Source organism: Nyctibius grandis, chromosome 11, assembly GCF_013368605.1.
Source record: "Nyctibius grandis isolate bNycGra1 chromosome 11, bNycGra1.pri, whole genome shotgun sequence".
NCBI lineage: Eukaryota > Metazoa > Chordata > Aves > Nyctibiiformes > Nyctibiidae > Nyctibius > Nyctibius grandis.
The window spans coordinates 7,197,557-7,220,447 of record NC_090668.1 but is presented as its reverse complement, the minus strand read 5'-3'; the positions used below and the strand labels follow the sequence as shown (position 1 = coordinate 7,220,447).

At 39.6% G+C, this 22,891-nt stretch overlaps 1 protein-coding gene across 9 annotated transcripts in view; it reads right to left on the bottom strand.

Moving 5' to 3' along the window:
• Positions 1 to 22,891, bottom strand: part of PEAK1 (pseudopodium enriched atypical kinase 1) — a 113,504-nt gene that overhangs the window by 43,996 nt on the left and 46,617 nt on the right. For 3 of the 9 annotated variants that reach the window (XM_068410878.1, XM_068410886.1, XM_068410881.1), the window contains exons 2-5: positions 17,558 to 17,728; positions 11,511 to 11,579; positions 9,333 to 9,423; positions 9,084 to 9,127 (exon numbers count right to left, since the gene is read on the bottom strand). The gene's annotated coding sequence lies outside the window, so the exon portion shown is untranslated. Of the gene's footprint in view, positions 1 to 9,083; positions 9,128 to 9,332; positions 9,424 to 9,696; positions 9,726 to 11,510; positions 11,580 to 11,906; positions 12,010 to 17,557; positions 17,729 to 22,891 lie in introns of those variants that run through there. The other 6 variants (XM_068410880.1, XM_068410879.1, XM_068410884.1 and 3 more) reach the window with 6 other exon arrangements.

The window sequence follows — 22,891 nt, the reverse complement described above, 5'->3', positions numbered from 1 at the left end:
CTCTGCGGGCAGCAGGATCATCCAGCTGCCTCCAGCCACTTACAAACCAGAGGTGGCTCAGCATAAAGAGCAACAGCGTCCAGCCTGGCTCTGAGGTTCCTGCCAGGCCACGGTGTCCATGGAGATGTTCCTTCCACCTATGAACAGCCCTGCTGCCAGAGTGCTCAGGTAGTAGTTAGGAGGCTGCTGATCATACTTGAAAATACCTAGCTTGAAACCTAGACAGTGCTCATTCATGGGTCAGGACACAGTATGCAACAACAGAACTGAAGCACTGTAAACAAGCTCTAGCAAAGGAAAAAGGAAGAAAATCAACACGAATGATTGTTTTCAGAAATGGTGCTCTTAAATTCTTTCTTTAGTTCTTCTTTAGGTCACTAAACATAAATTGTTCTACTTGTGCTTGGCAGAATCCTAAAAATGCAAAGCTTTTTCTATCCAGAAAAAAACACAATGTGAATTTTCTGGTCTTGTACTGCTAAGAGGACAGGGATCTGAATATAAAAGCAGAATCACAATCATCTGAATTCTTTACCTGTCGAACAAGGTTTTTATGACAGTACATTAGCACACAGCTACGGAGTCCACCATTGCACAGGACTGGATTTCACAGAAAGCACACTAAGCCCAGGGCAATTACATTCCATCTCTGCCAACCCAAGTAAAATATGAAAGGCTACTATGACCTGCCCTCTTGGAGGGTCTGGAGGGAGGTTTTATTCCTGCCACATGCAACACTACACCAGTTTGAACTAAACTGTTAACAATGCTAAGAACCAGACTAAGAGACACTAAGAAACCAAGACGTACTCTCCCGTCCGCGTAAGCTGCACCAAGTTGCAAAACAGTAGCAATGCTCTTCCCACTGCTCCCTGTTGAGGTCCTGGGCTCAGTCTCTATAGACAGGTCAGGAGACAACGTCAATACTCCACCGAATGAGGAAAACTGCTCAGGAATCTAAATCACGCTTCCCCAATACTACTTCATCAACACTATGCACAAGGTGATGCGTATGCCAGACCTCCCTAGTATGGTCCATAGAAAAGATTACATGCTCTCTGTAGTACTTAATCTTACAATTTACATAGAAAAAAAATCTGTATGGCAGATTTCAAGGTTATGAGTTCAAACTTGGCTTAATAACACATGGTGGCATGTGTTATGGCTACATAAACAGTATCTGGGATCCCAACTGTTAGTCAAATGGTGAATTGCAATGGTAGTTGCAACAGCTATGCAACACAGTTTTACTCATTTCTTTTGCACTCATACTTAAGAAGTTCTATTGGTTCCACTTTGCCTTTTTTCAATTAAAAAAATGAGCAAATTGAGCTCTCAAGACTTCTCTGTCAAATAAGCTGCTCAAACCTTTAATCACTGGTGACTTTTGTGAGTTGTTATTAGCACCCTTGGACTGTTGCTCTCCAAAAGACAACACAGCGTTCCTGGAGCTTCATACCAGTGACAAACACAATGGAAACAAACCCTTCCTACTCTTGAAATAGATTCCTCCACACATGGAGTCCAGGCACTGCCTTTTTAAGTCCAGACTGTCATCCAGAACTCGTAACGGGGTGGTCATGACTTCCACAAACTTCTGAAGATCTTTGCTTCTCTCAGTGGAGTCAGGCAAGCCTGGCCTAAACTCTTCATTCCCAGTTTACAATTGCACATAAATACAAATTATTTGCTCAAGCCTTTTTTCAATACAATCAGTGAGTATCTCTGCTTTCCAATTTCCTGCTCTCCCTAGTCACATTTTCTTTCAGACTACTCATAAAAAAAAAAACTTGACTAATTTTAGGACCAGGATGAATACATAACATCTCATGCCAACTCGGTAACAACCTCCTACTTACAATCAGTTTCAGAGCTATCGCCTATAGCCACCTAATCCACATAATACATACTGCATTTTTATCATTTTAATTGCTTCATAACAATATAGCAAAATATGAAATTAAATTAAAAGCTACTATATTTAAAAGTTAATTTAGCCTTTTGTATACTTGTTAATGAAGATACCGATACATAGCTCACTAAAATTCAGCATCTGGAAAGAAGTCATACAGAGGCATGAGGAAGAGAGGACACGTGGTTTTGCAGATACAATGAATTTGTGTTTTATTTTTAAAAAAGCAAACCCTTTTGGTTTGCAATAGTATCAGGCAGTTATGCAATGGAAAAAACAGTCTGAGCAATTTGCACGAAGCTTCAATGTTTAATTTCTTGGATTTCCACAGAGATTTGTAGAAATATTTTTTGGCATAATCAGAAAATTAATCACTAACAACTTCACCTTCTGTGGCTGTTTTAAGTACCCCCTACTCAAATAATTTCTCATACAACAATCACTCAGAGAAGTGTCGGCTTTTTTAAAAAGCCTTTTATTGAAACCAAGTATGTTAACAGTGAGCCTAACACCTTAATTTTGATAGAGGTTCCAATATGTCAAACTAAAAAAAGGCAGCAGAACTATGTTTGGATGCCAGAATGCAGTATGTAAAAAAAAAAATTAAATTATGAAATTCAATAACAGGATATTTATCAGCTGCTTATCACATCTGTATGCAGTTGTAGTACTTGGCCCTGGTGTTGCTTCATACAAGTATGCTGAGAAACCGAAGCAGATTTGCTCCTCACTGTGCAGGTTTCTCAATACATATTAAAACAAAAATGTTACTTAGATAAAAGTATTTTTTCTCCTTTTTTCCCCTGTAGAGAGCAAAATAATTTCCTTACTTTCATATGGTATTGCAGGGACAGGAAGACTAAAGAGAAAAGTGGAAAGCCACAAAACAGCATTTCTCAGAATACACTGGCTTTAAAGAGCAGCTTCATGTAACCTCTCATTTCTGTTCAGCTCTGGTTCTGCCAAAGCAGGTATTGCCTTCCCCACCACGGCCGTGCTCAGCAGGCCCCGCCGCCACAGAGCCGCCCCGCTCCGCTTTACCTCCGCGCTCCTCCCGGCTGGGGTCGGAAGCAGGTGCACAGCCAGTTACACTCGCTCCATTTTAGCGGAGCTTCTGCTCTGCTCCAGTTCACTGCTATTCTGCTGCCAGCCCCGCTGCGTTTTGCCAAATGCAATTCAGTACCAACATACTGTACTGCTGTTCCAGCAGAGAATTCTTCCAAGTCTGATATAATTCAACATGATTAACAAAAGGATGGTTTCATAATGCTAATTATGAAAGACTGTAAGCCTGTATCTCTAATGTCCTATGTTAAATCTGTTCTCTAGACATAAAAGACTGGTACATTAACCATGTCTTATTTTCACATTTTTCTTTTCAGAGAAGCCTGGATGAATCGTCGTGCACACAGATAGTCTGAAACGCTCAGCAGATGATTTCGCTTAAATCTCAAGACAAATGAGACAAGATCTTCGACATGCCTTGGGATGTGTGGGCGATGTACGACATTTTACAAGTAACGGCATTTGGAAAAATTCAGTTTTCACTCTTCAGCCACTGTACTCTTCTAATTACATGCTAAAACTTGAGAGAAATAAAAACTGGAACGGAGAGGAGCAGAAGAGAGACTTCACAGAGATAATGAGATAGCTGCTTGCTGAAATTAGGCAACATCATCATTAGTGTCTGCAGTGCTGAGCTAAAGAAGGGAAAAAGCAAACTCCTCACACTGCCCGTGTGTCCCCTTTTAGCAATGGAGCCAGTCCGTGGTAACTAGTTTTAAGTAAGATATGAAGCTCCAACAGCAAGTTCACTACTTGAGTGAGGGTTTTTATTTTATAGGGTGTGATGTAAGGACTAGTTTGAGTCTATATAAAAGTAACAAAATAAATTCTGCCTCAAATCTCTGTGAACTTTTAATATGCCAGGATCCAGAGACAAATGAAAGTCTCAAAAGGTCCCTATAATCACACGGCTTGGTATGCCTAGTCATTTCCTGGTGCACACTTTATTGTTATACTCTAAAAATAAAGCATAAAGAAAGAAACTAGGAAGAGCTGTCAAACTAATTTTTAAGTCCAATTTCAATCTTCCCTATGAAGAATATGATTCAAAAACTCTTGTTGTTAATATTATTCAAAGGATTGTAATTTTTTTAAGCTGTTTGAATGGATTTGATAAGTTATCCCACAACAACGTGGACAATACCTTTGTTTTCTTACAGATGCAAACACTGCACTGCTATACCAAGATTCAGCATTACTACTGCTGCTAAATATACTCAAACAGCTCTCCGGTGAGTACATACTTTTCTTACAGTAGTAACCAAGTTGTGAATCTTACATGTTCAAAGGTTATGCATCAGGTGGCTGGCTTAAAAGCTTTGCAAGTGGAACTAAAACACAAATGATAGTATTATTTTTCTCCAATATTATTGTTGTAATACATGGGGATAAATGTAATACTGCAAGCATACAGCTTTAATTGAAATGTAAACTGCTTGTTGATACTGTCTCTTTCAGTTCTCCTTTTCTGATCCTGAAAGCGATTCTAAAAATTGCTGGGCCCAAAACATTTGTGAAAGAGACTGAAACCACCAGCGGAAACTTAAGCATAGTAGTTTTGGGGTTAGAGACACACAAACACGTGCCTTCTTTAAAAATACACCTGTGTAGTACAGAAGTATATATTATACATATTTATAAACACACACAGGAAAAGGAAGAAATTCACAAGTATGAAACATGTTGGCATGCTTCTGAGATCTTCAGATTGAGATCTACATAAGACATACACATCACAGGCAGAAAGCTGAAGTGTTACCAGATAAAAGAGGACTTAAAACTGAGAAGATATCATAAAAAACCCCAAACTCTCTACTAGTAATGAACCCAAGGAAAAATTAATTTCAACAGTTTATCCCAGGGAAAGATGTCAACCTAGTGAATGTTTAAAACATATCTCTATAGAAACCAGTCTATCAGAACATAGCAAGGACATGCTAAACCCAGCTAGACACTTCTGGATGCCTATTGTAGCTGACACCACGTGAGATCATATGGCTGTGCCCACTGCAATGCTTTTAGCACCGATTCCCACCGCTGCCTTCGCAGTGGGTCTGCTGTACCAAGGCTGACATTGGGAATGTTTCACCACCACACCATGGGAATGGTCAAGGCAAAATTTTTAGCCCACAGTGAATGTAAGCAGTGACGGCTGTGTTTGTGTGGTACTTTGCCTGGTACGGGTGGCTGAAGGAGGTTCTTTTTTGTGTAGTATTTACCAAAATACATGCATTCATACAGACCTACACATCGTTTACAAATTTCCAATACATAACTTCCAACACAAACTACAATCCAGCTTTTAAATAAGCACTGTAAATCTTCAATTAATATAGTAACTTTGTGGACACGAGCACATGAAATTTATGGCAATTTATTTATTTTAAAGAGGAGGAGGGGAGAGGTTATAATATATAATGTTATGAGCAAGGAACTTGCAAACCCAGTTCTAAAATTATCTTCAGCTTTGATAAATGAACAAACTCTGTCCTCCCCTCCCTTTTGCCCATTTCTAAAGTCATTCTTCCTTCTCCTCTCCTTAGACTGTTCATGTGCTTAATCTGATCAAAATTCTTTAAGGATGTCAAGGGGATAAATACCGCTATTAACAGCTACCAGTTTCCATTTGCTTTTTAGAAATGGGTGCATTACACTTTGAGGCATTTTACCCACGATTAGGTATTCACAGGACGCACTATTACCGAGAGACAATATGCAGAGGAAGAAGTGGAGACTCAAACATTTTTTGCATTAACAGGAGGATCCTCCAAGCAGTTTGCAGAGTGTGCTCTGGGGCCATTCAATTGTTCTACAGTGTTACTAGTTCAAGCAAAAGACATTTAACTCTGTTTCTTCCAGGACTAAAATACAAATGCAGGGAATCAGGTATTTATCCAATGCAGGTAACAGATTTCTACCTAGCAATTTTCTGCAACTTAAACGTAAACGATGCCTGAAAAATGTATTCTTATTACATGTTAAACACAGGCATTTTAACAGAAAAGTAGGTTACACAGCAGTGATCTCTGTGTTTTGTCATCACTGACAACTGCAGCCCTACAGCCCTGAGGAGCCTACAGTTCCTACCAATCTGTGATCAAATTAATAAAGAGCAAGTGCAGCTTCAAAGAAATTATGGGGACTTTATTATGTGCATTCAGAAAGAGACAGCCATGAAGCATTGCCTTGCTAAATGTTATAAAAGTTCTTATAAATATTCATGCGCAGCATTTGCACTCCAGGCATTTAATCATTTCTTTACAAAAAAGGAATGGGGGGAAGGGGAGAGGAAGAAATTCCTGCTTCCTCAGTTCCAAAGAGTTCAAGGCAACAGAAAAAGACAAACTTGTGCACAGGTGCTCTACGAATTAGACAGCACCAAAACCAGAAGCTTATAAACAAGAGAATTTTTTCAGGTAGAATTTTTTTTTTTTAAATTACACCTGAAGTTTTAAAATAGTTTGCAGGTAGTAAATTAATGATTTTTTGATCCTTTGAATTACTTGAATTGAATTTCTATGTCATTAGCTTTTGAAAAGCAAGATTGATCTGTTGCTTCTGACATCTGTATGAATGCAGATTTAGTTGGCTGCACTTCTCTGCATTTTCAAAACCCCATTGTCAAAGATGAACCTAACATCACAGCAGCGGATAAATCTGGCTGCGTTGCAACGGCAAGGCATTGTGCAACTCGGAAACTCGACCCATCCATACGCAGCTGCTGTGAGCTAAAATAGCAAGACTGAAAGTCCTGCCATCGCTCCTTGAAAGCACTGCCTTTCTAACTACATTCTATGGCATGCAACCTCTTGATTAAGCCTCTCTGACTTAAAGTTTATCAATACTACTGTGAATTAATACAGATTACTGTAATGCAAGCTGACAATACAAAAGCCTGTTCTCAAGTGGCTTGTGCACAAGAGAGAAAAGATGTTGCAAAGCAGCTTTGACATAAAATTATCAACCTTACATAAGAGCTAAAAGATGTAGAGTAATAACATCTGAACTCCTCAGAAATCCGACAAGCAGCGAAAGCAGTGAGGGCCCAGCTTAGATCTCCTGCCTTGCAGTGATCCTGCCTCCAAGCCAGACCAAGATAACCGACTCTCTGCCTCCGACATTCTTGTATCTACCCTTTTATACCAGGAACATCACTTCTTGTCAGAGAAATGCATATTACACTATTGCTTTGGGTACGAATAGCTTTGCAGTATCTTTTTGGATACTACACTTTGGACATACCTCCCCATTCAAGATGCTATAGCTAGAGGGAAAAAAAAAAATAATCTAAGATGCTTATTACTGTACACCCAACTCCTTCACATATAGCTTAGATGGCACATAGACCTAGTGTTGGCTGAACAGGGGGGTAAAGCAACGTTAATAGCGGAAGAGGCTTATTGCCATGGTACTTTTGGTTCCCTCCTGTATCAGTCAAGTCAGATTGCTGTCAGACGTCCCTGACTCTGCTCTCAGGTGTATCGGAGAAGTCTCCGTGGAGCTATTCCAGGCACATACCATGTTCAGAAATACAAAGCAAAATGAAAAGTGGTGCTGCCTTTTACTTCCCTCAGGAAAACTGCCTCTTGCAAACGGTTTTATCATTTTCATTATATCCTGCTTGATTTGCTTTACCATCTTGACTGGAACAATAGCTAAGACATAATAGAAAAAGATTTTTCCACAGGCTGGTTCTAATTACATTAAACCTCAAGTGAGATTGGACATTTAAATAAGAAACAACTGCAGAGTCTAAGATAATAATGTACCAAGACAGTAGGCTTTTTGAGAGGACTGTTAAAATGATGCATTAAGCATTATAGTGTACTCCAATCACTTTTCAAAATGAAAGCCACTTCTGTGGCACACCACTGCAGAAAGAGGGTTAGCAGTTATTGCAGTCAATGTTCAACTCCAAACAATTAAGAATTGTTATCCCTCGTGATGGAAGTTACATAGATCTTTGTAACACGAACTGCAAGATACATGCTTTAACTTCTGCATGAGGTGAGGCAGTTGGGAGTGCAGGGTCACTGCAGGATTAATCACCTCATGAACCACAATGTAGAGTTGAGGAAGTTTTGAAGAGCTCCTGAATTTTGTTGCAAGTTGTGCCTTTAACATTTTGTCATGATAACTGAATTCTCTTTTAGTGTTCTTGGAAAACATACCATTCTTTAGATAGCTGAAAACCACTGAAATATAAACATGCTAAATGGAGACTGCAGCTATGTGGTCTATAAACACTGAAAAACCTGTCACAGTTCTGTAGTTCGTGTGTTTAATGTTAAAAGCCACCGCTCAGCTGTCCCTCCAGTATTGGTGCTTACGGGACCCTGCAGCAAATTCCCCTGCTGGAAACCAAACCTGAAGAAAGGGAACTTAGTGGGGAGGGAAGGAATTGAATTACTCACCCCTCACCTCCCTTTCCTTTGGCTAAGTGCTAGCCCAGGCTAAAGGGAAGAAGAAGGGCTGGCCTGTGGGTATGGAGGGAGGACAGTTCATCAATCCCCTTTGTGCACAGCTAGTTACTAGACTGACTTAACTAACGTCAAACCATGTATAAGCGATTCTATGGTGTGATTTACCAGTGTATGGCTAGAGCTGAAACAGTTATGTACACACAGATTTGGATAGCAGTTACTTATCTGTTCGGCTGTTTTTCCGTAGTTGTCACAGTAAAGTTTCAAGGAAATTATCTAGATACTGAGGATTAGGAGACTTACTTTCAGTCAATAAACACAATCTGTGATTCTAAATTCTATGCTTAGAGAATATAAACTTCTACAGCAGCAGTTCAATAAGTAAATTATTCTTGTCTAAATAGCAAAACGTACATTAATTCTCTATTAACAACATAATCAAGTACACAAAAGAAAATTGAAAAAGTTTATTTTAGCATACAAAAGAAAATTTCTTTTCTTGTGTGTATATTCTACACTTCAGACTTGCAACACTAGAAGTGCTCTTATACACAAATTACCTATGTTTGCCTAGTGAACAATGCCACAGCACTGAAGAACAATTGATCACATGCAGAAAGTTGAGTAATAACAGTTACATGACCACATTGCAAAAACAGTTTCTAAATGGAGCTCAGAGATACCTGCACAGCCACTGCTGGAGATGCCTGTCTGAACAGATCTAAATCTGAAAAGAAAACACAGACAGATATGAAGGTAATCAGTAAAAGATACATGCAACTATTGCTACCTATGAAAATATTTTATTTGCATTTAATAAAGAAGAAGGAATTTAACTTGTACATCTTCTTCAGCTACAGCATTTGTTAACTCCCTTTAGGCCCTTATGCTTATAAGACATTTGTAAACTGAAATTAGTTGAAGATGCTCACCTTCATGTACCCTCACTACTTCTCTTGTACTGGCTCTGTGTTCTCCTGACACCTCTGAACCAACCCAGCTTTCAAACTGCAGCAAACCAACCTGTGGATGCGGAAGAAAAGTCGTTTTCTGCCCAATCAGCAAGTTTAATGGACTCATGAGGATAAGCAACAAGCACCAAACATTCAGCCACAGAGGGGACAAGACTGCACACCTCGGAGCAGCAGTAAGGTAGCTGCCGTAGCTCTGTCACCCTCCACACCCCAAGAAGCAGTCATCAGTAGAGATTTCAGCAGATGAACAGCAGCAAGTTTTATGTGGGCATCACGGCAAGACAGATACTGTTCTGAAGCTCTTGAGCACACACTGACTTACCGTGTGGCATTAAAACTTCCCATTCTGCTCAAGTATACCTTCAAAAGAATACTTCAGTCATTTAAAATCGGCAGAGCAGCCTGTGGCAAGGGCCACATTAGCACCACTCTTCTGTCCAACAGATTCCCTAGGGCCAAATGTTTTCTTTGGGAACTGTGAGGAGCTCAGGTAAATCACAAAAGATATGACCTTGTTTTACCTGTTCTCAAGATACAGACTAGTGTACTTCACACGGGGCTATGGACTGGTATTATCTATTTGCAGGTGGCTCTTAAAACAATAACGTTAATTGCCTCCCCACCTTTTTTTTTTTTGCACAGTTCCTGGCCTATACCCTTCCACATTGGATACCACTTAAACACCAATGTGTAATTTTACATGCAAATTAAACAAAAGGCTATTTCTTCCCCAAAGAGAGTAATAATTTGAAAACTTGCTCATCTTGATCATGAGTTGAAATAAAGGCTGATAACAACAGAAGCTGCACAGAGCACAGGTCATGATGACCCGAGTACTGAAGAGAGGAAGCGAGACGAGGAGCGTTTCCTGAAGCTGGGACATCCATAAAAGCGAATGCCAGTACTGCAGTGCTAGTAATTCAGCAGCATAAGGACAAAAAAGGGAGACTGACTTCAACAAATTGGATGTGATATATCGCACTTCTAGTGCGGTATCCCATGGCTACTGAATTACTGAATCTTCATTCACTGTTTTATGTCACACCCACTCCTGATTTGCTATCCAAGTTTCTTCCTACACAGGCTGGTGGTCTCTCATTAAGACCAAGATTTACAGAGCACAGATTTCAGATTTTATAGAACCCACTGTGCTTCCTAAAGATCCACCTTTTCTTCTAATCAACTGAAATAACACTTTTTGGCTATGATTTCTGGTGGGTTTTTAATTTTTTTCTTTTTTTTTTTTTTTTCCTTGAGACTTGCAATGCATATTTCTCAGCCAGACCTCTAAGGACGTTAATAAGATTTATCCTCACAGTCTCTCTCACTATTTGCCCTCCTTTGATTCTTTGAGAGACAAGTACTTTTATGTTACAGGAAATTAGGACAACAGAAAGCTGCAGATCCCATGAATGTAAAAATTGTCTTGAAGGCATGGAACAATTCAGCCCTAATTACAGCCAGCTGGAGTCTGCTCTCTTTGCAGTGATACTTAGATAATTAACCAAATACTGACTGATGCAAGACTCAAGTATGTCACTATCACTCAGATATTCGAGGTTGATTTTTGTATCCATTACTGAAATCAAGCTTAATTTATCAGCTAAAGCCTTGAAAATCAGTGACAGAGTTAGGCAAGGATTATTCTTCCCATGAGCCTGGTGCTATCTTTCTTTAGCTGCAGAAGAAATGTCTTTTCCATTAAAAAGGCAAACTCATAAATTTTGATCAATGTCGCTTTAACACCTGTTAATTCAGCCAGTCTAAGCCCTAAACTTAAATACACTGAAGCCACAACACTGATGTAATGAAATAAACCCGAAAATGTTCCGATAGGCATTATTATAGTATTTCTTACAGTATCTCATCTTTAAATTTGTGGGTTTGTGTTTCTTCCTAGGTAAGCTTTATAAGGATGTTGAAACCAAACAGCACTATGCCAAAAGTCAAATACACCGATTTGACCGCAACTGCACATACTCCGAAACCATTACAACAGAGGATGGCAGAGAGAGCGCTTAAGAAGTCTGAAATGTTTGGAAGGCAAAATTGCTAACGCATCCCTTCTTCTGCTTGTAATGAGACACATTTTTAAATTGTTAGAGACCTGAACTGTATTTGCAGCAAAAAACAAACCTGAAAGAGGAAGTCAGTACGAACAAGAGAAAGTTGTCTTCCCCAGTTCTATTTTCAGCAGTCCTTTCCCTGAAAATACAAATTTATAGAGAACTTCAAGCCCTCTGCCTGGTTATACAGCTAGTTAGTGCTGAACTGATCAGGAGAAAACATTCTGTCACTGCTTTTTATCAAGTGGTAGCTCCTCCGACTTTTATTTCTAGTTACTAACTCAAGAAATCTACTGCAAAAAATTTGAAATATTTTTAGCCTCGTAAAGATGTTTGTAAAAACAGCAATACACCCCAGAAGCTGTTGGTAAAGACACAGTGCAATGAGAAACATGACTAATCAATAATTGTTAGATCTTGGGTAGGGCTATAAAGAAGAAAAACTTCATGCAACACAGTAGCATACTTGCAGTGTCCTTAAAAAATCTGGGTGGGGAGGCAGGAATCTAAAGCATCTGGAACAGGGATTCTTTTCATTTTGTATTTTATTTGTCCTCACACCTTCTTATCTAGCATTGAAAAAGAAACAATCCCAATTATGTTTGCATGCTGCCTAACACACTCCTTCAGCAGGAAAAGTCTGAATTTTGTTGAATATCTTTGGAATGCCACTGTAACACAAATCACAAAGCGTTACCACAACAGTGCAAGTTAAAGTATAACCCACAGTTTTTCTCTGGAGAATACACACAATTTTTATTACCAGAAATGGAAAGTAATGGAATAAAAACAAAAGCTTAGCAAAAAAATAGGTTAACTCATATAAAGAATGACATATAAGACAAGGCTGAAAAAGAAAGCCAGTTATTTTTGGAATTATTTAAAAGTCTGTTAAAACCCCTGCCTATTCACCTATGAAGCATTTTTGCTTAAAATATATATATGCTAATGTTCATATTTAAGGTCGTGATGATTGGGCTGAAAAAAATCCTGCTTTGTAAGAACAAAGGAAGAAAGACTGCATCATCAGCAACTGTTTCTGAAAGCCTCTTCAGAGTTATACTGAAGAGAGTGAAGGATGTTCATGTCTGAAAGGAAAAGTTGCATTGTGGATAAATTGCTAAGAAATCCTTTGGATCTGAGAAGTCTCCAAATATTTCTATTATTTAGTGTTAAAAGGCAAGAGAAGAGATGTTGCTGAAGCAACCCACTGGCGGACGCTGTAGCGTACGGGGGAATCTGACTCTGCCCAGAACCTGGGCACAGGGGGACCACCTGTGCTCCATGAGGGAGCCTCCAGTGCTTCAAATCCATCCCTGGGTGACCACCCTAAGGAAAGGGCTGTGCCGTATGAAGTGAAGACACCCTCCCTTAACAGTGTGCAGTGCTGCTATCTTAGTTCTGTTTCTCAGGTATATTTTTAGATGTGACTGCTTTCTGCTCTCTCATTCCCTCACTCTGCTCCTAATATTAACAGACAGGCCAGAAGTATGATATTTACATAATCACCTATATGTCTTTTCCTAATAGGGAGAGCACAGAGCTAATGTACAACTTTGATTTACAGGTTGTAGCAAAAAATTAGCACCAATACTGTGGGCTGTAACTCTTGAGTATCTGGACAGCACTTAAAAAAATATCTCTTTATGGCAACTACATACACAATCTTTTCCAACTCAGTAAGAAAGTTAGTCTTATTAATACACAATGATTCTTGTGTGCAGCAGGTTCAAGTGTGTTGATTATCTTTTTCAACCCTAGAAGCTGATTGTTTTCTTAATTAGCAGGATCTGAGATGTGTTCAGTTTTGTATTTTGTTTTTTTTTAAAGAATGAGTTTCTTGCCAAGACCACTTCACATAACAGCAGGCTAGAGAAGAATGAAAGGACCCAGCATGAAAAATGCAATCTAATTATCACCAACTGAACTGCTGATAAATGAAATGACAAAGTAAAATACAGTAGTTTCACATGATGGGAATTAAGGCAGGGAGAATTTGTTACGAATAGTGAACAAATGAAAATTGGAGACCTCACCATACGCAAGGCCTCTTATCTCCCTGTCGCTGAAAATTCACTGCTCCCACAAAAAGCAATCCCATCACAAAAAGACCTAGAAGATCCGATACCCAGCAGTGGAGTTGTTTTGATGTAAAAGCCAGGAGCCTGTTCCAAATGAAGAGCAGTACTGGTTTGGGGCATTACAAATCTATGAGATGATTTTTTCCATTTTGCCTGTCCTGCTTTTTTGAAGTTTCCAGGGACAGCCATCACAACCAGCATGAATTTAACAAACACAAGCATCAGTCTCCTTTTCTCAGATGACAAGGACAGTATTTTAACATACCTGTGATAGGACAGATTTCATAAATAAACATAAGAGAAAATGGAGACTAATGCAGGCTAGCGACAAATCAGAATTGCCCTTTGGAAAGAATTGCATGTAGGGATGTTTAATAAATATTTTTATGTTATGTTGCTTACTCTGTCAATGTTTCCATTTTGAATCATCATTTTCAGACATTTAAACCTCAACTGAAAAAGCCTGGTTGGACCTGAAAAACTAGCAAGCCAGGTCTCAGGGGAAGAACAAAGTCTTCTCTTAAGCTCCCCATCCCAAACACATCCTAAATTTAATATCTGTAGCTACTTTTGAGATAGAGCTAAAAATCTTGGGGTTTGAATCTTTCTTTTGTTCCTATGTAACTGAAGTTAAAATATGACCCTATCTCTTCCCTGGTTTAGCGATCTAATTCTGCGATTCCTCCAACACTGACAGGGACGGCAGCCGGGCTGATCTGGACAGGCAGCACACAGAACACGGTGCTCTGCTCCCAGCGCTCTTTCAAACTGTAAGTACAAAGTAATTGATACAGCAGTTGAAGTCTGGCAAACTGCTCAGGAACGCACAAAGGAAATGCAGTACAGAAATGTAAAATCATTAAAGGAGTATTTTTATGGTTATTGTCTTAAAAAGGCATTTAAGCCAATAGCCCCTCCCTGTCTCCTACAGGTACCTAGCTTTATCTACAGCATACATCAATCACACCAGACTCCACTTCAGTGCCAGTATTTTATGTTCGTTCCTTGCTCTACGTGCCAAGCCAAAGAGAAGAAACAAAGGCTGGTGTTGTTCCTGGAAAAAAATGGGTTCTGCAGGAGTTAGTGGGCAGTTTCCTTTTATGTACACATGGGCCTGCACTCTATACGACAAATTAACCCATGCAAACATGTTCACAGTGTAATGTCTTTTCAATGGAAAGTGTCCCTACAGAAACGTGTGTGGGTACTGCCTGTGGGATAGGGGGCTGATAGTAGTTTCAGAACAATTCTCTCCAGTGGTACATCACCATGTGGCTGGAGAATGAGGCAGGCTGTTGGACAGAGGTGTGTTCAGCTGCCTGCAACCCTCCATTGTTATCGAGAAGGTGGTGACTTCCTCGTCATTGAATCTTTCCTCTTTTGCTCTTCCTTCCTGATGATAAATGCACTTTTTATTATTCTAACCAATTCAACATTACTTTTAGAAATTTTATCACTCATTTAGATTTCACTCAGTGAGTCAAGCGGAAAAAATGCGTTCTCAAGCTGAGAAAAAACCCTCCCATTTGAAATCCCTGAGCCAAGAGCACCTCCCATGCAAAATCCTCCAGCTGTTCTCGGAGACAGAAAGAATCTGTTCACGTGGCATTCCCAATCAGTTCCCACCTAGGCCACTCTGCAGCATCTCCAGCAGGAAGGAGATCTGCCCAAAACAGCAACCCCTGCCTCTTCCCAGGCCTCCTCCCACACAGCTCACCCAGCACTTCCCTGAACTACACAAAACTCTTGATGTTCAGCCTATTAAGATCTTCCTGCGCCAGCAGGGAAATCTCTCACACAGCATTGTTATTCCTGTTCCAGCGCCACTCATTGTCACTTCTATCAGATAAATAATAGTAATTTCAATACAGTAACAATTATGGGAACCTATTTCTTCAGCTGAAGCCATTATCCCTGGTAGATATACAGTTAGTGCTGTTTTGAAAAAGGCTGAATGCATAAAGAAAGAGTTGCTCTGCCAGGCAGCAATGTACAAGCTACCAAACGACACATCACCTTTCGGTTTCCTAAGAATACTTCCTCTAAAATGATGACGGTTGTAAACTATTTGTATCTTCTCCTAACCTGCTGAAGACAGACACGCCAAGGTGGTACATTTTCCTTAGTAAGAATGAGTAAGAGTTTGTGATTAGCATTGCTTTTTAACTTGTGCTGCTAATATTTCTGGGCTCTAAAGTGTCTTATAGAAATCTGAAAGCACACTGAAGTGCCCCAGCTCCACGGCTTTAGCAAAATAAAGGCATGAGAACTGGAACTGTCTTTTTACCTTGTTCTCACCAGACATGTCAATGAATTAGAGATCTAGAAGTATATGTGCACACATTCAGAGAGAAAGGACCACAGAGGTAAGGAAAACAGAGAAAAAACATTAAAAAGAGCACAGTAAATTTGAAAACTTGAAAGAAGAAAAACATTTTTCTTCTAAGTCTTTTTTGAGCTCCATTTGTCACCACTGCAGACGAATGGAATCTGCAAGCCCTCCCTTCTGGCCAATACTGTAGGAGAAATAAAGACAATATACAAGCAACTCTGGCAACAAACCAGACAAGTGGTAAAGACAGGAAACCAGTTTGGGAACAACCCCACCAGCCTATTGCCCGAGTGATGCATTGGCCAAGCTGTAAGTTTTTGGCTGGGAGGCTCCTAAGTGCTGGCCTGACTGTGCTCTCACAGGAGACATAGGAGCCTTAATGTGGATTTGAGATAGAAACAGTGACATTAAAGCTGAACGTTTTCTAAAATCCTGCCTTTAACCCCCACAGAAATTAGGACAGAATTATCCCAGGGCACTAACCTCCCATTAAAGTTTTAACACAGCCTACAGTACATGGGTGGAATAAATGCCCGCCTTGGACTAGGTCAGGGAGAACAGCTGTATTTGTAAGGGTCAGAAATGCAGTACTAATTTTTCTACCAAAAGTCACATAAAAATACTGACAGACCTGTTCCCTCTCCCTTTCAAGAACAGAGGGTAGTATAAGAAGGAACAATTGTAAGTGTCTGAAAATCTGAATTCTTAACATTTTTGAAACTGTAGCAAACAAAACCACAACACATACACATTTCCTTTTTTCATTCATGCCAAATGGAAGACACATGGGGATATGTCATTTTGATATACGCAGTTATGTTACTGTTTTCCATCAGTGTAACCAAACTAAGGAAAATTCTATTGTACACAGGTTCAGCGAGGCGGTGAGAAGTGCATGAAGACCTTTTACTCTCCTCTCTCAAAAGAAATTGAATCATCACCTCGGACTATTAAAGGTGTGGTAATTTCCGCCCCTTCTTAAACCTACTGTTTTTAGTGATTGGTTATACTCCACCCCCTTTTACAAAGGGACAGAGCCTACACTTGGATAGCTAGGAGAAGCTAGGGTCTTTCTACTCCCACTTTAACTTTAAAAAAGTAGCACATTTTTGTAATCCTGACTAGTACACTTGACCTGCTAAAGGCATCGTACAAGTATAAAAGTATTTTATGAATGGATGAAGGGCAGAGAACAGCATAAGCAAGTAAGAACAGCAAAGAAAATATGGAAAAAGAAAATAAGACTTTTGAGGAAATATTGATCATTAGAAGAAACGAGCAACCTTCATAGTGTACTATGTAAGTGTGTCTTTTGTATGTTTCAGAAGTCACACAAATTACTTACCATAACACTAAAACCAGCTACAGAGATGCTTCTACAGCTCGTTCCAAATGGCAGTTTCGCTAGGCGTTTGGTAGGAAGACAGTCATTAACAGAGTAACAGCAAAATCTGATTTTGTTTTTCAATGATGAAGAGATAGGATGAACACTCAGGAAGAAATTTCAACTACCAAGTAAACCATCAGATACTAAAATTCCAACTTCTTGCTAATATCTAAAACTCACAAAATTACAGATTCATCCAACGTTTGGCTCTTGTAAGATTACTCTATTTAAGTAAAACAATATCCTCTATAACCCATACAAATTATCTTATGATACTGTATTAGGGAAATAAAAAGATGTCAGAAAAAAATAGTTACCACTTAAGTTTGAGGCATTTCATCCATTCTAATGCCAATGGCTGGCTTCGCAAAACCTTCTGCAGCTACTGGCAAGAAATCCAGCTGAAAATTTTAAGACTTCCTACTTCTCCAGACAAATCTGCCTCACCACCTTCTCTTCATGATTACTGGTCAGGACAGCAACATTTTCTGTGAAAGAAAGACAATGATGTTATTTCAAACAAATTTCAAATGTGATTTATTGTTCATTTTCCCTCTTTAGTGATCTCCTGACCTCTTAAATGCTACAAGAGCCACATAAATAGACACCTGAATTCTTTTGGGAATTCTGGCTGCAAAGCTGGCACCCCAGACTCTTGTCCTCCTCCTTAGCATTCAAATTTCTGTTCTGAACCCCAGGAGCATACTGCTGAAGTCCCCTTTTAATGTTACCTGCTGTATAGCCACACTACTAGATCTGCAATAAAAGCACAGGTTGGATTGCACACACTGAAGAATGGCCTGTGGAAGCTAGCTGGTATAATTGAGGACTTTTCCTAGTAAAAGGAACAGGCAATCTTAGAAATGTCCTTATTTTGAATTACAATTTCTAAACAAAATATAAAGAATGAGCTAGGAAAAAAATAAAGAAAACTAGCTACATATATTACATCTTTTAACAGAACAGAAGCACACAGGTTTATGCCACTTATGTTTGTGTATAAGCAGTTCATGGTGGTTAGACCTTCATTCCAGTAAATTACTCACATAAATAACCTTCACCTTCATCCAGCATAACAGAACAGGCAGAGACATTTATAGGCATGCTCATCTCCTGACAGAGCAGCAGAGAAGTATTTGTTGGTTTTCTGACAGTGTCCAGGCTGTGCCTCTAATGCTCCCACAGGTCTTTTAAGTTACTCAAGGAGACAGTACTGTCTAGTGCTTTCTGGGTTTTGTTTGTGGGTTGGTTTTTTTCCTCCTTGCCCCTGCTCCCCCGGGATTCTGCTACCATGACTTCAAATATGAACACATTTGTGGATGACAAAGTTGATGGAAAGAAAGTGAACACAAAGGCGCAAAGAAATTATTTGTATTACGAAAGCCACAGATAACACGGAGCAAAGCGCTTTATAACTTCTGTGAAAAGAAATCACAGTCTGGTGAGCATACACAGACTGTACAATAGCAAGACAGCACTGATGAGCACGACAAGCAAAATTAGCAACCGGTGAGCAGCATAGGCAAAATGCCTTGACAACGCTTACCACGCAAAAACATTGTTTTAGGACATTTGAAAGGAAGATACTGAAATAGCTTTGCAGATGAGCAGCAACAGGTGAGATGAGCAAGAACCATCATAACAGAAAACACACATTATGTGCTTAAAAATGTAATTCATGAGAAGGGTGAATACCCTCCTACTGAAGACAGATAAAGGAATAGCCACTAATGTAGACTTAAACTTCAACTTGTGGCTCATCATCTAAATGGAGATATTGGAGATAAGTCAAGAGCTTACTCTGGATGGAGAAGATTTAATGTTCTCCTCCAGACCTGTCTGAGCATTGCTAACCACTTTGCTTTGGCAGATGAGATTAGCCACAAATACGATGTAGGGGAAGAACAGAAAGGAGAACAGAGTCCTGCAAAGTCTCCAGAAAGAGTGTGAGGGAATAGCACAGTCCTTAGCTGTTCAAGAACCTCACTCAGCAGCAAAAATGTTTGCATATTATAGGGTTCTTTGAATTAAGAAAAAATAGCCCTGAAGAACAGAGAAATCAGCAAACACTTCCTGGCATGGAATGGCTGCACTGAACATATATTCAGTCTCTCAATAAGGTGATATGTTTGTGTAAAATTTTAACCCCTTCCAGAATATTCTTTTTCTGGCTAGAACAAGGAACTGGGACTGTTGTGGATTCAGACAGCACGCTCAATTTAAGGAAGCTGGCTAGGAGAGGGAGCCCCATTTCTCCTCCTTTAGTGCTTGAGGTGGCCACGACTCCACCAGCCTGCAGTACGTGTTCTCAAATTGTAGGCACCTCCGGGCACATCCCTTGAGGAAACACCAAGACAGGAAACCAATGCCATAGCCATATTTGTGTCTAACTTCAAAGAGATAGAATAACAGTAGAAATAGTCCTTAATGTATAGCAACACTAAAATTCACCGAGGGCTAGCAAATAATGTACATAACATCCTCATGGTTCCCAGGACTGTTATCCCAGGAACTTATCTAAACTAAAATCAAAACTCACCAAATCTTAACAAAACCAAATGCGGCTGCATTTCTAACTGTGCTACTTCTTTAAATGTAGATAAGCTGGAATACTGCAATAAAATACCAATATTTACATCCATTTTCTAATTTCAGTTGCATGTAAGCATTATTACTTCTGTCCTAAAATTATGCAGACTTCACACAGTGGTAGCAAAGGGGTTTGCTTCCCATTTGCCTGTCCTTACAGAATTGCACTCCAACAGCTGTGGCACAGCTGGAGATGGCACAGATTCACTACCACAGCCTTAGATAGATCAGGTGTTCCTGTGACTCGTGAGGAACACTTAGGTATCTTTTTAAAGCTGCCATTACATTATATTTTATAGATGCCACAGAAAAGCTTTTATCTCCAACATAAGCATATGGCATATTAAAAGACAGCTAAGTCACCAAGTGGTATGGAGATCACATATAAAGTTGCTATTGTACTCACAAACAGCATGCTGACTTAGAAATGCAATTTACCACTCGAAAAGAAAAGACTCAATCCCTGGCACAAAACCCTGACCGCTCTATATTTACTTATGTTTCAGTGCTCAGCACTATAGATTAACAACATTTTAAGTTAATTGATAAAGATGACATGAAATCCTTCCTTTTAGCTGCTGCTCTATATTTATTAGACAATTAACACGGACGGAGTAAATGAGGATGTAGATAAATCCCTCTCCATTTTTTTCCTTGGCTTTATGCAGAGGCTGCAGGCAGTAGAAGCTCAGTATGAAAAGAGCTGCCATGTGACTCAGTCCCATACAAGCTGTCCTCACAAAACAAAGAGCAAGGAATGCTAAACAAATGAATCACAAGCCATTTCTGCAAAGCATCCCCTACTTTCTAGCAACTGCCAACGCTGGGAGCTCTGTCGTGTTAATCTGAGTGACAGCCCGTGAATAAAAGGGCACCTAATTACAACGTGAGGAACAGGAAGTCTACATTTCAAAAGCCACCACACAAGTTATGATTGCTGACTCTGCAAGGAGGCAAAAACTGAAGCAAATCCCCAAGGAAACAAAGCCATGATTTGGGAAATATTTTTCCTATTCATGTTGACTGCAAGTGAACTCTTCACGGGCTGTGAATGACTGGCGATACTTCAGCATTCTGTACACTGCCTGATTTTTATAATAAGAACTACTCTTGGCTTTCAGATGGCTATCAGATTTGCCAAGCTGGTAGGATTCTGGCAACATTTATGCTGTTTAATGTATCAGCATGCTGATGTCTTGGACAAGAAAACTCTGCAAAAATACATAATTGTAAATATGCATGTTAGGTTATCCTTTTTGCATGGTACAGTGAAGAGAGGGGAAACAGATTATTTCCAAATTGACTGTATCAGCAAAGCATAATGCAATATCACGGGGTCAATATCAACAACCAAAGCATTTCATTAAACCACGGGATTTCCTTCAATGAAATTTCACAGGCCTCCTGCACGCAATGGATGTGGGGCAGTTTTGCCAGAGGCTGCAAGAATCACCTGGCACAGAAAATACCCATCTGAAGACAAGAATTTCTAGAGCTCCCTCTGAAGTGCGAGGGGGTATTGCTGTTAGTTGTTGCCGTACGGGGATAGGCTGCTCTGGCGATGGCATTACCTAACCATTGATCAGGTAAGAGAGGTGCATTCTGTTTTCAGAGAGCAGTAACTTCTTCACTTCAGAATTGTCTCCTTGGGTGAAGAACGCCTGTGGACACTGCCATAGCAAAATAAATGGTAGAAATATAGACAGACTACATCCACTCTTAAAGGAGATAAAGGGAATGAATCAGCATAGGAAATGTGCTTCCCTTCCAGATATACTTATGTTTTTAATGTAGACTCATAGATGTACAGGAGAAGAGACTTGGAAAAAGGGAGTTTAAAAGTAAAAACTTTTTTTACTTTTTAAAATATTAAATACGGCATGAATACGCTGTTTAAAATAGAACTGATTCACGGAGAGAAAGGAAGTACTTAACGACTTGCTCATGCTTAAGGACTCTTAAAAACAAGTATTTCTTACTCGTGCATTTGAAGGATTTGCTACTCCTGAACTACTGATTTGAAAAGCTTTTGACACCGCAAGATGAAGACGCATCCCAAAGGGCTACTGTGTAGGCTGAAAGCCTGTGTGCTCTCAGAACACTATTCCTTACATTGAAGAAAGGAAAGATTAGCAAAAGGAGGAAAAAAATAAAGGCATTAATTGCTTTGGTTCTGGAAATGAGGTGAAAATAAGGTTCTCTGCCCAGCAGAACCACCAGCTATCTTTCTTGTAGCCTGATGATCCAGGCACAGGTTAAAACCAAACTCTGAATATACACTGACCTACCATTCTGTGACCACATCCCGCTGACCCTGAACGGAACAGAAGACACTACATCTTATAGGTGTAGCAGCCATCCTAAAAAGGTGGAAACAATTCACTGTAATCAAACTGACTTTCTAGAACACAAACCTGCCAACTGTACCTGGAAGTGACATCATCTTGGGTATATGCATTGGCAATGTATTTTCTTTTACCAAATAAAATACCTTGCCATGAGCTACCAAGATGAAAAACCAAGATCAAGGTATTAAACACAGCACGCCTGAATTGAAATGGTTAAAACCAAAACACAACTACCATCATCCTCCCACCAAAGAACCCCAAACAGTCAATGGCAAGAAGAAACAGTGATGGAATTCTGAGACCACCAGGGACTATTTCCAGGTGCTCTGCTGCATCTTTCCTACTGCAATTTTTATTCATTAATTTTTGGCCTAATATTACAGAGCTAATATTATTTAATAAGATGAGAAAGTTAGCAGAAAGAAGACAGAAGGTGGTACTAGTCATCCAGCCTTATGAATGAATCATGTAGTACAAACTTCTTACAGATTCAAGAAACACATGGTTTATTAAACCTTGGAAGAGAGTTTCAAGCTTAGCCAAAAGCAACTTAGTAAATTCACAAAGAGCTGTACAGCCCTCTGAGGGAGGCTATGGGATAGCAGACAGGAACAGGAGCAGCACCTGTCAATAAAGCATCATTTTTACTGTTCTTTGCTGTAACAACAAGCAAAATTTCCTGTCTCAGGAGTTACTGAAAATCTAGGCTTTTAT